Below are 13,218 nucleotides of genomic sequence, written 5' to 3'. Positions count from 1 at the left end.
GGTTACGCCCAATTGTTTAATTTAGGGCTTTAGTACTAAAGGTGTCTTATATGTGTCTTATTTATTAGGCCTATGTTGTTTGTATAAATTTATCTTCAATTTAACTGTATTTAGAGTTTTTACAGTATTCCTGAACTTTGATTTCCAATGCAGTTGTCACAGTTCTGCTGTGCAAACAGTTATTCAAACCTTGATTTTTGTTTAGTTCTCTGTAATTCTATGCAGCATCAAGTAACTCGCTCTTGCAGAACTCACATAAATGCCAATGCACTTTACACTGAAGGCAAAGCATAGCGTCTGCATTTAGATTTTTATTTTCATGGGCATCCATTTATATCCAGACTTCCTGAAAGCAAAAATGTATGAGGCACTTGGCAGGAGTAAAGAATAGTTTTGCAAGATTTTAACTATACTACAATTAATCAGAAGAAATTGTAGACTCTCAGAACAGCATTATATACTGTAAGCAGTTACTCATCAGTGGCAGAGGTTTGTAAACAATGCCTCTCTCAAATGTTATTTTCTGACATTCTGTTTCTTAAAGTTAAGAAATAGAAGTGTCCTGAATAGTTTTTAAAAATCTATTTGAATATATAACATGTTTGAACATTGCTTAGTCTGGATCTGTGTAAATACGATGTCTGAAACAGATTTGCTGATATCTTTCCTTAAATACATGTTTCCTTTTCTTGTTTGAAATTCTTTACTGGGAGAATATGATTATTGATAATTTAACTCTTGATTAAAATATACTTCATGTGTTAATGGCTGCAAACTATAATTTTGCCCAAGTTAAGCATGGTTGATTTAAATAGTGCTTAAATTCTAATGATTTAAATTATTATATAACACCTGCTAAATTTTGTTTTTAAAAAAGTTAATATTCCTTAGATCATGTCACAGTTAATTAACTCTTTTACAGTAACATAGCCAAGGAAGCAGAGCAGTTTCTTATGACTAGTATGCTTACCATTATAAAAATGAAAATGTGCACTCAATTCCAGTGAGGGAAAATACAATGGAACTTTTCACTATTGAGATCCTATTTGAATTAGATCATGTATTATTGTCTTAGTCTTGCATATTTATCTTTCTTTGAATTCAAGTTGATAGACAGCAAGCTAGGCTGCTACACTGTTGCACATTTGAAATGTCCATCAAGTTCATAATAAAGTTTAAAATAAAGGTTTAAACTCTGCTTGGTTTATTAAAGTCTGGTGCTTATAAAATTGTTCTCTGACTTCTTCCAAGGAACTGCTTGGCGTATTGAAAATTGTGACTTTCATCTTTAATTCTCAGATTTGTGTGAAAATATTAAGCAGGTGTTTCTATAAGAGTAAACCCCGGAATGAGTCATTCTATGCGAGAGTCATTTATAAGTCATAATTAAATTTGTATCCATTAATTTCAGTAGTTTTGTTTGTAAGTATCATTAAGTCTGAGTATCACCTAAAGTTATTTCTAATTTTGGAGGAGCTTTTAGTTTTCTTTATTCACAAAAAAACCCTTTCCTTTTCTATGGTTTGTAGTTTTTTATTTCTTGTCAAGTTACTCTAAATTTTGCAAAATGTAAAATTTCTTAAAATTGCCCATTAAAGCTTGAGAAAAAATGAGATTTTTTTCTTCCTTAGCTGAACATTAGTGACCCTTAATTTAATTAGTTGTACCTGGAGAATAATTTCTGGAACAAAGCACTAGTACACATAAGTCATATGATAGCATAAACAAGGCCCGCTAAATGTTATTTTTTGAATTCCCAAGACTACTTGTTGAGTTTTAAAACATGCCCATAACTATATTAATTTGCAGGAGTGCATTTCAATTTTATAAACAGGCCTGTTATTGCAGAATTTAGTATTAGGTGAGTGCCTCTTCCTACAAATTAAGCACATTATAATAAATTAAAATTAGGGAAATGTCATACTTTTTATCTAAACAGAGTGCTATCTAAACAATATGTAGGATTTTGTTTTTGTTTTGCAGACTTGAGTATCTGATATTTTGTAGAGATTTTTCTTTGCTTATCAAATGAAACTTAACACATGTGTTAGTTTAAATAGAGGACTGTAATGCATTATCATTAATAGATGTGTATTTCTTGTCTGCCTCATTCATAAATGTGTTCTTATGAAGTTTAGTAACAGAGTACAGGCCCTATATGTAAAGCAATGGAAAATGCATGTTTTAAATTTCATAAGATTATATCATTCTGCTACTTTGCTACTCCCATTTGCAATCTTGTATATTAATAAGGACACACCAGCAGAAGCCTTTTGTGTTTGTATATTTTCTTTTCACTCTTCCAACTAACGTGCAGAATGGTGATCCATGTATCTTCCCAAGCTTCTCAAATGGCTTACCACAAAATGATTTATAACTTATTCCATGGTACATTATATAAGTGTGAAAAGACTGCAGCCTAATAGGGAAAAAAAGTAAAATTGTCTTTTAATCTATATGAATAGTAAAAATCATGACAAGAGGGTTGACACCTTTTTTTAAAAAATCACCATTTTAAATGTGCAAAATGAAACTTTTGTCAAAAATGAGATCCAGAGAAGCAAATAATTGAGACTTTGCTTGCACCTACTTTATTATTTTAATAAACTTTGTGCATATAGTGAACAAGGAAATCAGTAATGCTATCCAGTCAAGGTAATTTATTTATTATTTATTTATTTATGAGACTTATATACCGCTTTAAGTGCAAGCACTCTCTAAGCGGTGTACACCAGTAAACAATGTATATATATATTTACATTGCCCCCAACAATCTGGGTCCTCATTTTACCTACCCCGGAAGGATGGAAGGCTGAGTCAACCTTGAGCCGGTGAGATTTGAACCGCTGACCTGCTGAACACAGTCAGCTAATATAATATTGTTACATAGATTTACTGATCAACTATATGGACAGAAAAGGCCAAGGGTGCAGTCTTCTGCTTGAGTACTTGAAAGTAACTTGTGTTAGATTTTCTATGAAATGTATTTCCAAATAATTGCATAACATCAGGCCACATAAATGTAATTAATAGGCATAAGACTGTCTCTGGCAATCCATCATTTCTTTATGGTGGTTTAGTATGTGTTTAAGACAAGCTTGTATATGGGTTTTTTTTTACAGCTGAAGTGTGTGCATATGTGCACATCTGTGCAGGAAAGACAAATGTTAGGGTGTTTGAAAATACATTGAATGAAGCAACATCATAATCAGAATACATGGCATTCAAAATATCCTAAGTGAGCAAATGAAGATACTAATAATGGTCTGTTGAATGTAGACTTAGCTTTATTCCCAGAAAATCAGTAGGGCTTGGTCATTGCTTGCTTTTCACATTAATTTCAATAGAATTTAAGTACAGGCAAAAAAGTACAAGTCTAATGAGTATTAAACTTCAATAAACTTAGATGAGCTTCCTTCACATAAATGTGAACTGTTTCGGAATTGTTCTTCAAATATTTGATGCCTATCTTGCTATGTTTTAAAAAACTGAACTCAACAAATGCTCAAGCCTAATTTCTAATGTCAGCTTTCAATCTTAATACTGGATTGAAAAAAAGTTTTGCCCAATCAGTCTAGTTTATTATAGAAAGCAAAACATCTTTTTTTTCTAGCTAATGTTCTTACAACATTCAACATTTTTAACACATATATTTTTGAGAGTTAATCAGTTGCAACCATACAAAATTTAGCTGTTAAATTCTTAATTTGATTCTGTGTCTCCCTGGGAACATTTTTTTTCCTTTGAACAAAATTAGGAACATAATTATAATATAATAATAATATGGATCATATGGATAATCTTGCTACCCTTTTTTTACTATTCCATCTTGCCGCTAGGGTGAATTTTTTTGTTTGATTTGTTTTTGGGTTTGCTCATGCATGTTGAGTATTCATTGTCACTATGTTTTTAATGCTCTGTGTTAACTTTATAGAATAAAACATTTTAAAGTAATGACCACTTGAAGCAAAATGTTATATTTAGAAGCATCGGAGTACTAATGATTTTTCTCTCTCTTCTGTTGCTGTGTGGAGATTTGAATGGATGTCTTAATATAATTAATTGCTTTGCTTCGTTATATAAGGAAAAAGTTGGTTAAATTGTTGAATATAATGATGCTACCCTGAGTTGTATTTTAACATTGCTCTTCCTTCAAAAACAGTTCAGGGAAATATATATGGATTATTCCATCCCAGTGCTCTGCAAATTTTATTTTACAATATTAGACTGAAAGTTAGTGATTGGTCTAAGGCAGATTGGGAGCCTCAAAAAGAAGTACAGATGAACACAGAATTCCTAACATAAAGCCCAACATTAAGTTCTTTTTTAAAATTGTTTCTCTGAAGATGGTTAATTAGTAGCCATTTTTTCTTCTGCTCAGTTGTGTGCATGTCTCCAAGATGGCCTAGCCCAGGGGTAGGCAATCTTGGCTCTTTTATGACTCGTGGACTTCAACTCCCAGAATTCCTGAGCCAGCATGGCTCAGTGTAGCTGGCTCAGGAATTCTGGGAGTTGAAGTCCACGAGTCATAAAAGAGCCAAGGTTGCCTACCCCTGGCCTAGCCAAATCCCTGCAATTTTCTTGGCAAGGTTTTTCAGAAGTGGTTTGCCATTGCCTCCTTCCTAGACCAAATGTTACAAGATTAAACAGAAGCGATATTATGTTTGGCAAACAAGGATTCTTCCTCATAAAAACAGTACTGATTTGAGGATATTACCTTTTTTTCCCAGATGATGCCATGAAATTTCTTGCAGTATGTACAAGCAGAGCCAAAGGAAAGTAGTTCCCTCTGTTTCCTCTGAACTTGAAAGTAGTTTGTTCTCCCTGAACACAATGATATCTGAGAGAATTCATGAAATAGAGATCACTGGCACATTCCTGTAATTACTCCACAATTTAAGATTTGCCAAGAATAGCAGTTTTGGATGCTTCTCATATGTTCAAAAAATCAATAAATTTCAAATTCCCTGAGACCAAATTCTTTCAGACCACCATCTAGCATTAAACTGCAATTTTTAGCCTAGGGATTTTAATAAAAAGCACAGAAAATTTCACACTGCATTTTACAGTTTGCAGTCCTCCTACTGCAGTGTTTCCCAAACTTGACAATTTTAAGGCATGTGGACTTCAACTCCCAGAATTCCACAGCCAGCATTGCTGGCTGTGGAATTCTGGGAGTTGAAGTCCTCATGCCTTAAAATTGTCACGTTTGGGAAACACTGTCCTATTGCATAGTTCGGACAGAAGAAATCTGTTTTTTGAAATGAATGAAATTATAACTAACTGCCTATAGATGGCGGCGTTTTGCAACAAATGTCTTTATTTTATTGCTTTTTAAAAAAAATTATAAATGTCTTACCAGTATGAAATTATTTGAAAGGCCAACTTATCTCTTGTAATATTACACCATTAGCATGAAAAGAGTATGTCCGTAGCTCATCCCAGAATCTCAGGTGGATTTTTTTTTCTTACTACGCATTATCCCCATATAGTAAAGGCTGCTAGAAATGTTTTCAATTGCAGGGGTAGTTAACCTTGGCTCTTTTATGACTCGTGGACTTCAGCTCCCAGAATTCCTAAGCCAGCATAGCCAGCATAGCTGGCTCAGCATAGCTGGCTCAGGAATTCTGGGAGTTGAAGTCCACGAGTCATAAAAGAGGCAAGGTTGACTACCCCTGCTTTAAAGTAATATTGGTTTTATTGACAATAGTTTACATCACTTGTCAGTTCCCCTGAGGAGACTGTTGCCCTTCAGATAGCAGGGCCCTATGCAAAGCAGGACTTTATAATTAATAACCACATCTTGAATTGCAACTGGGGACCGACTGGCAACCAATGCAGGTTGTGTAGCAGCAGCAGTTTCTTAATTCTATTTTTTTTTTTTTTTATTAAAAGTTTTATAAATTTTACAAAAAAGAAAAAGGAATACAAAACAAGAGACAACATATACAAAAAAATAAAACTAAACAATACATATATATAAAAAAAAAACCCCCCACCCCTCCCAAAACCCCCCCCTCCCTTCCCCCCCCCTGAGCTTCCCAGAGCAGAATATAGGCTTAAGAAGTAAAAATAAAAATTAAATTAAGAACTTTATATTTATATATATAAAAAGATTATCTATAATATATATGAAAATAAAACTTATGAAAAAACTATATAATATTTTTGTATACCCAATCTAAATTGTATAAATTTTATCCATTTATCCCAAACAGCAAGAAACTTCTCTTGCGTTTGTTGCTTTAAGAAAGCCGAAATCTTTGCCATTTCCGCCAGATAAGCTACTTTAAGAAACCATTCCTGCAATGTAGGCAAAGATTCCTTCTTCCAATATTGTCCTACTAACAGCCTAGCGGCTGTAATCAAATTTAACATCAATACAACCTCCTTTGTATCACAATCTGTAACAATACCTAACAAAAATAATTGCGGAGTAAATTTTACCCTCCTTCTAAAAATTCTCTGGATATTCCACCATATTTTGATCCAAAATGCTTTTATCTCTCTGCATGACCACCAAATATGATAATAGGAAGCCTCCTCTTAATTCTATTTTTAAAAAATGCAAATGAGAATTTGATCCTTTGCCTTCATCCATGTTCTATCCCTGTATTCTTTCCTGTCATTTCTATGGTTTCTAACTTCAGCGTTTTACTCTCAATATACAGAGAGACTATAACCATTTGCTATTCCTAGAGAAGATTTTTTTAATAATAGACAAGAATAAAAGGATTTCTGTAGTACATAAATTACTCTTGTCTATAATTGACAAAATACATAAAAATACCAAAGAAGAGCATCTATTCTTTCGGTTTTGGAATAGTTTTTTTTTTCTTCCCCTCATAGTTGCCTTTTCACTTTCATCCTTTGACGAAGGCAAGACATCTCAACAGCTTCATATGTAGGTATACATTTAGAGTTAAGGATGAAAAAAACTTTTTCAGTAGCTGATTATGTCAGATTTGCCATTCTCATAATGCCATTGCAGACAGGTTTTATTTGTAGTAATAGAATCTTAAGATTGTAAAGTTGGAAGAGAATCATCTATGCCAACCCGCTATAATGTACAGGAACATTCCTTAAACCAGGGATCCCCAACCTCTGGGCCACAGGCCAGTAGTGGGTGTGGCCTGCTGGCCACTGGGCCACAGGACAGGCTGGCCAGTGCACGCACGTGTGCACACACACCCCACTCAGGATGTTGCTGTGCCGTGGGGCGTGAAAATGGACCGCTGCTACACTGCAGGGTGCGAAAATGGGACACTGCCATGGGGCGCAAAAACAGGAAGCCATCATGCTTTGGGGCATGAAAATGGGACACTGCCATGCTACGGGCCGCAAAAACAGGCACCACCGCACCACAGAGCGCAGAAACAGCTCTGCACCATGCAAGAATGGGGCAGGACTAGTGATTATCACATGGGTACTAGACCTGCCCCATTTGCATCACACATGTGTATGTGCACATGTAAAATGTTTTCCTCTTCCTTTACCTCCAGTCCACCAACTGAGAAAGGTTGGTGACCTCTGCCTTAAACTATCCACGAGCAGATGTTTTCCAGTCTCTTCTTGAAAATCTACAAAATGAAGAACTCAGAACTTTCATTTTGGGGATCTTTAATCAAATTAGTGTTGAGATTTTTATTGGAAAAAGTGATACCATCTAGAGAAAAAAATATTTAGAAGACATAAGTGTTGCGTCCTTCGCGAAATGGCAAGACACGAGAAGCAGTTGTAGTTCTCAAGACTTCTTTATTCTTAGTTCAGCTTACAGTTGGAAGACGCCGGCAACGCCCAAAACTCTTGGCCTCTTATATAGGCCATTCCCGGGTCAATCTGCAACTTTTAGCGCGCCAGCACTTGCGCATGCGCACAAGTACTGGCGACAGCCTGTCTGGTCCCGGGCAACTTGCATCTGTCTGGGACCGTTTGCAATGCCCCGAGCCTGCTTGCACAGGCTCAGGACATAACACCCCTTCCCCCTGGGTTAAAACTATTAACCATGCCATAGTAACACATAACCCATTGCGAGTGCAGTGCCATACTACAATGCCAGGTATTACTTTGCTTCCATTAGTCTAAGTGTTCTGTTCCCTCTGTTAACTCTGTTTTGCCAATAGAGTTACAAAATCTTCTAAATACTTAGGAGATTTCCTGGCTCTCTGTGACCTCCTAACTTCTGGGTACCTGCCAAGTACCCCTTGACTGAGGGGTGATGCGTGCCTGTCCCCCTTGTTTTGCCTTGGTGGTTCCCAAGGACTGTGCTCCAATGCCTGTCCTGCTTGCTTGCCCACCAGGCTCGTCAGGCCAGGGCTTCTTTCTTTGTTTAACCTGGTTGTCCTGCCTTGCTGCAGGCTCTCTGGCCCCTCTAAGTGACTGTCACTGTTGGGCGATTCTGTAGAACCTCCAAGGTCCATCCAAGACCTGTCAGGAGGTTGTCTGTCCCCTGGTTTCCATTCTGTCCCCAGGCTTGTGGGGTTTTCAGTACTGTCCCAAAACTCAGTTGTCCCCTGAGTGAAGTCAGAGGTGTTGTAGTCGGGATTTGGTTCCTCGACCACCTCCCTATATGTTTGCCCCCTTCTAGGGACAGGGGTAGTGTCGGGCCAACTAGAAGGAGTGTGTGCCAGCTCTCTTGCGGGAAATGGTTTATTGGGATGCCCCCGGGTATCTTCCCTGACTGGAGTACTGTGTGATGCGGGTGAGTAGTGATTATGCCCCCGGGGTGACTCCCTGGCTGGAGTAGGCGTTGATGCCTGGTATCTAGTTGGGCTCCTTGAATTCCTGTTTGGAGCACTCGCGGAATCTTGAGATGAGCCGTTTGTGGCTTCCTCATTGATAATGGACAGCAACCCATGCCCTTCCCCTTGCCCAAAGGGGTCCCCCTCCCCCCTGGAAAAGACCCAGGAGTCTCAGCGGGAAGGCCCCGTCTAGGGCGAAGTTGGTCGATGTGTCGACGCAGGACACGACCGTTGTCCAGGGACACCTTGTAAGACAGAGGACCTGTGACCCTGGATATAGAAGCGGGGACCCATGAATGACCAGGCCCGTAATTACGAGTCCAAACCGCGGCACCCACAAGGAGTTGTCTAGGTGCCCTGGGGCGTGTGTAAGAAGAAGGCAGTCTATCCGGATGCAACCGGTCAAGCTTGGTAGTCAGTTTGCACCCCCAACGAAGTTCAGCTGGGCTCCTCCCCGTAGAAGTGGACGGTGTAGTGCGATAAGAAAGGAGGAAGTCAGCCAACCTGTGATGCCAGTCTCCGTAGGTAATTTTCTTCAAGGCGTCCTTGGTGATGCGAACCATGCATTCAGCCATACCGTTGGTGGATGGGTGGAAAGGTGCAGAGGTAGCATGACGAATCATGTTAGCCTGTAAGAAAGCTTGGAATTCGGAAGAAGTGAATTGAGGGCCATTGTCAGACACGAGGACATCTGGAAGCCCGTGTGCAGCAAAAATCCCCCTCAGTACTTGAATAGTCTTTGCAGCGGTGGTGGAAGATACAGGTACAACCTCAAGCCATTTTGAATGGCTGTCAACTAGGACCAAGAAGAATTGACCCTGAAAGGGCCCAGCGTAGTCAATGTGCACCCTAGACCATGGAGACTGTGTTTCCTCCCATCTATGTACAGGAGCTTGTGGCATTTCGGGGCGCGAGCGTTGGCAAAGGTGGCATGCGTGCACCTTAGCTTCAATGTCTCTATCTAACCCAGGCCACCACAAATGGCTGCGCGCAAGCGCCTTCATTCGTACAATGCCAGGATGACCCTCGTGGAGGGAACCTAAGACCCTAGTCCTCATTGAGGTAGGGATGACAACTCTGCTTCCCCAAAGCAGACAACCCTGGAAGGTGGACAACTCGTTTCTTTTAGACCAGAAACTCTGAAACTCAGTGCCAGGACAGCTCTCTGGCCATCCAGATAAAACCCAAGAAAGGACACGTGAAAGTGTGTGATCTGTGCCTGATTCAGCGGCTACATCTCTGGCATTCAAAGGAGACTCGGGCAAGGCCTGAATGGAGAGAAGATTGATAGCTGGAGCAGGGTCAGCTTCTATTACCGGCAGGGGTAACCTACTGAGGCCATCAGCATGGCCCATTTCCTTCCCAGGTTTATGAAGTAGGGAGAAATCATAGGCAGAAAGAAAGATAGACCATCTTAGCATTCTGGGGGAGATGATTTGGGGAGTTTGCTTATGTGTGGTCAACAGTCCCAACAAAGGCTTATGGTCAGTGAAGACCGTGAAATGCCTGCCATATAAAAAATCATGGAATTTTTTAATTCCAGCAACCATAGCTAAAGCCTCCCTGTCTATTTGAGCATAATTACGCTCAGCAACAGACAAGGTTCTGGAGTAGTATGCAACAGGAACCTGAGTTCCATCTGCCCTGAGGTGGCTTAGTACAGCTCCTACCCCATAAGGAGAAGCATCACAAGCGATGCACACAGGAAGGGATTCATTGAAATGTGCGAGTACACTGTTAGAAGTGAGTAAGGCCTTGACCTCATTGAAACTTGCCTCATGTTTTTGTGACCACTGCCACACTGCCTGTTTATCTAATAGCCTGTGAAGAGGCTCAGCTACACTAGCCTTATGTGGAAGAAAGGAATTGTAGAAATTCAGAAGGCCCAGGAAAGCCTGTAGTTCGGCCTTAGACTTTGGCCTGGGAGCATGCATAATAGCTTTCAGTTTGGATTCAGCAGGGTGAATCCCAGTAGCATCAATTTTGAATCCCAGAAAATCAGTAGAAGGCGCCCCAATTTTACATTTGTCCTTCTTAAGCTTGAGGCCCGTTTTCCTGAACCTTAACAGGACAGCCCTTAATCTCTCAGCTAAATTGTGTGTAGAATCTCCTGCAATTAAGACATCATCAAAATAGGGGCAAACCCCTGGTATACCCCGTAGTGTGTTTTCCATTACTCTTTGGAAAATTCCAGGAGCGACATTTACTCCAAATTGTAGCCTCTTCACCTTGAAGGCCCCTCTGTGGGTCACAATGGTCTGCGCTACAGCAGTATCATCATCAACAGGCAGCTGTTGATATGCCTGAGCTAGGTCAAGCTTTGCAAAAACGCGCCCCCCCTTGAGGGAGGCCAGAATATGACTGACCACAGGAACAGGATAGGCATGTTGCTGCAATGCCTTATTCAGAGTGCATTTGTAATCAGCACAGATGCGAATGTCCCCATTTGCCTTGAGAGGCGTGACAATGGGGGTTTCCCAGGGACTGGAGTCAACAGGTTCTAGAACTCCTTGCTGAATCAGTTTGTCCAACTCAGTGTCAATTTTACTTTTTAAAGCAAAAGGGACCCTTCTTGCTTTAATTCTAATGGGAGTGACAGTGGGGTCTAGTTTTAATGACACAGGGGGTCCTTTGTATGTGCCCAGCTGGGGGCTGAACACATCTGCAAATTCTTTGCAGACTTCTTGTAGGTCAAGTGTTTGCAGACTATTGAGCCCTGTGACGTGTATTCCCAAGGCCTCAAACCAATCGAGTCCTATGAGACTCGTTCGTTCACCCCCTACTACTATTAGATCTAGTGGACCTTCAAAATCCTTATACTGTACGTTAAGGGTGGCCTCCCCCTTAACACACACTCTGGAGTTTTGAAAGTCTGTTAACACAATGTCAGAAGGCCTCAGCTTGGCCTGAGTTCCACTACCGGAACAAATCTTCCTAAACGTTTGCATGGAAATGATTGAAAGTGCAGACCCCGTATCCAGTTCCATAGCCAATGGAACCCCTTGTAGCTTCACCTTAAGTGACAGCTTTTTCTTAATGGGCTTGTGTGTGCCTGTCCTATAGATGCTTCTTCGCGAAGCGCAAAACCCCACCCTGTTTTGGCTGGGAACCCTGGTACCTTTCAGGCGCAATTCTTCCTGAGGTTGTACCTTCTGACGGCCCAGGCACACAGCTGCAATGTGTCCTTGTTTTCCGCACGCCCTGCAGATAGCGGAGTGGAACTTGCAGTCGGTTCTCTTGTGGCGACCTCCACAACCGATGCACTTGGGGAGAGCTGAAGAGCTTCCTTTTTGTTTCCCTTCCTTTGTGGGGTGGAGACGGTCCACTTCCTTGTCAGGATCCTCCTCAGAGTTCCTTTGGACTTCTTCCTGGTGCATGGACCCAGCATCTGGACTGTTTCTGATCGGCCGCATGTTCTTGATGGCGCCGCCCACTGCTTCTTCTGCGGTGACCTCTCTCAAGGCATCTTGGAATGACAAGTCCTCCTTGGCAAAAAGTCTCTGTTGTAACTCTCTATGCCTTAGACCGCATACAAATCTGTCCCTCAGTCATTCTTCAAGGTCTTTGAACTCGCAATGTTTGGCGGCTTTCCTCAACGTGGCGATGTACTCCTTGGCCGATTCTCCGGGTCGTTGATCCCTCTGCTCGAAGATGTGGCACCACGCGATGATGGAATCTTGGGCTGGAAGTGCTCCTTCAGTAGCTTTTTTAGATCTGCGTAGCTGACAGACTCTAGAGGGACAGGTTCTGCAAGGTTCTCAGCGATTTTGAATGCGTCTTGACCGCAAACGCACAGCATGGTGGCAGCCTTTAAACTATCTTCCCGTACTTGATTTACCTTGAGGTAATTTTCCACCCTGGCTACGTAGGACTCCCACCTCTCTGGATGTGAGACGTCGAATTCCGAAAGCCTTCCAATTTTTGCCATTTTGTAAAAGGAAGGGTCTATCTGCCAGCCTACCCCCGAATGCACGCTGGATTGGCGGGTAGCTGCCGAGTCAACGCCGTTCCTGCCACTCAGGACTCACTTGGGTAAGCTTACACCTTTTCGATTGATGTAAGGCATCCCACCTTCGTCGCCAGTGTTGCATCCTTCGCGAAATGGCAAGACACGAGAAGCAGTTGTAGTTCTCAAGACTTCTTTATTCTTAGTTCAGCTTACAGTTGGAAGACGCCGGCAACGCCCAAAACTCTTGGCCTCTTATATAGGCCATTCCCGGGTCAATCTGCAACTTTTGGCGCGCCAGCACTTGCGCATGCGCACAAGTACTGGCGACAGCCTGTCTGGTCCTGGGCAACTTGCACCTGTCCGGGACCGTTTGCAATGCCCCGAGCCTGCTTGCACAGGCTCAGGACATAACAATAAGGCTTTTTTTTTCTTTTATCTTTGGCCCTTCTTCTAACTGAGGGCCTTCCATGTGGGAATACTGATGCAGTAAATCAATGAAATGACTAATGGTGCAGTAGAGGCTTGCAA

The sequence above is a fragment of the Crotalus tigris genome, unplaced genomic scaffold (assembly GCF_016545835.1).
Source record: "Crotalus tigris isolate CLP2741 ecotype Arizona unplaced genomic scaffold, ASM1654583v1 scf7180000019648.599848, whole genome shotgun sequence".
NCBI lineage: Eukaryota > Metazoa > Chordata > Lepidosauria > Squamata > Viperidae > Crotalus > Crotalus tigris.
The sequence above is the reverse complement of the archived record's forward strand: the minus strand, read 5'-3'. Positions refer to the sequence as shown.